This window comes from Rhinopithecus bieti, unplaced genomic scaffold (genome assembly GCF_001698545.2).
Source record: "Rhinopithecus bieti isolate Rb0 unplaced genomic scaffold, ASM169854v2 scaffold_26106, whole genome shotgun sequence".
NCBI classification, from domain to species: Eukaryota; Metazoa; Chordata; class Mammalia; order Primates; family Cercopithecidae; genus Rhinopithecus; species Rhinopithecus bieti.
In genome coordinates this window covers 35,543-37,414 of record NW_016811748.1, presented here as the reverse complement: position 1 = coordinate 37,414, position 1,872 = coordinate 35,543, and the positions used below count along the sequence as shown (strand labels likewise).

At 50.1% G+C, this 1,872-nt stretch overlaps 1 pseudogene; it reads left to right on the top strand.

The window, feature by feature from the left end:
- Positions 1-365: 365 nt before the first annotated feature.
- On the top strand, positions 366-1,330 carry LOC108544043 (olfactory receptor 2T11-like; annotated as a pseudogene).
- Positions 1,331-1,872: the final 542 nt, after the last annotated feature.

Genomic DNA, 1,872 nt, shown 5'->3' with positions numbered 1-1,872 from the left:
AGGGCTAGATAACGTCCTGGAGACGAGAAATGCAGCATGGACGGAACAGACACGGTTAAAACCCCGTTCTTGGTGTAGCGCACAGCAATTGTATCATGCGGTTACCGTAACCTCCAGCAGCATGATGAACACAGACACAATACAGAAGCAGCAGTTCTGACAGGGAAATGCAGCCACGGTTTCTGCTTTATGACGCACATGTTGGTCTGCTTGTTCTTTTCTAGCCTCTACCCTGGAAGCTTCATCCTGACAGTACCCTCAGAAGTGTCACCTCCACTGCAGACCTTTCCCATCTTGAACACGTTCTTGCCTCCTCCCTGGGCCTTGTCTTCCCGCTGCCCTGGGACGCTCGTGGGGCCACATCAATGACGAACACATCATCCTCTGACTTCACCCTCCTGGGGCTTCTGGTGAAGGGTGAGGCTACGGGGATCGTATTCAGTGATCTTGGCTGTTTTCGTAGTGGCTGTAACTGCAAAGTTGGTCATGATATTCTTGATTCGGGTGGACTGTCGCCTCCACACCCCCATGTGCTTTCCGCTCAGCCGAGCTGCCCTCATGGACACCCTTTTCATCGGCCGCCCACTGCCGCAGAAGCTCCTGCGTGACATTGGTTCCTAGAGACCAGGACCATTTCCTTTGGTGGCCTGTGGCATCCCAGATCTTTCCGCTACGTGACCATGATCGCTTCTGAGTTGCTTTCCCTCCTGGGCCTCACAGCTGATGATCGGCTACGTGGCTGGCTGTAGCCCTCTGAGATTACCCAGTTCCTGATGGACCACAAGATGTGTTCTCTTGCTGCTTGCTGGCTGCTGGTGCCTGGTTTGGTGGCTCCCTTGCTGGCTTTCTGCTCACTCCCATCACTGTGACTGTCCCTTACTATGGCTCCTGCAGTATCAACCACTTTTTGTGAGATCCCGGCTGTTCTCAAACTGGCCTGTGCGGACATGTCCTTGTATGAAACTCGGATGTGCATCTGCTGTGTCCTCATGTTGCTCATCCCCATCTCGATCGTCTCCACCTCCTACTCCCTTGTCTCATTAACCGTCCACCGCATGTGCTCTGCTGAAGGTCGCAGAAAGGCCTTCACCACCCATTCCTCGCACTTGACTGTGGTCAGCATCTTCCGTGGAGCTGCCTTCTACACACACGTGCTGCCCCCTTCGTTCCACACCCTCGAGCAGGACGAGGTAGTGTCAGCCTCGATTCCATTGTCACACCCGTGCTCAACCCTCTCACCTACAGCCTCAAACAAGGACGTCACGGGGCATTTAAAAAGGTGCTTGCAGGTTCCTCATCTGCTCAGAAAGTCACCACAAGTGATGCTTAGAGAGTCACTGCCAGGAGGGTGAGGCTCCGAAGACCTTCCTCCGTGTGCCCTGTTTCCCTGGAGATGATTTGGTCAGCTGCCAACGTCTACTTACTATTGGCAATTAGGATGATTGACCCTGTCTGGATTCATGGTCCTCAGGGGAGCAAGGGAAAGCTGTTCTGTTCTGCAGAGACCTTTCAGTGAAGTATCAAGAATGGTTTATTCAGTTAAATAATTGTTTGTTTTCTCTAGGGAAGAAAAACTCCAGATAGAGTTCACAGCAACCGTTCACTCTGAACTAGATCCTCCTTCACAATATTTGTTCATGTTTAAACAACACAAAATGAAAGAGAAACCTACAAAAGCTATCAAATGTCTACAGTCAAATTCTGTGATTCGTTTTGTAGCAATAGAGTAAAAGAATGTCAATACACAAGTGGCAAAGAAGATAAAGCACACACTTTAGTCGTGTTTATTATAGTATTGACACCAAGTAACTGTAAGCTCTAATATCTTTGGATCTCTGACCCTCTTGAGTACAGACAGCAGCTGTCAAATAC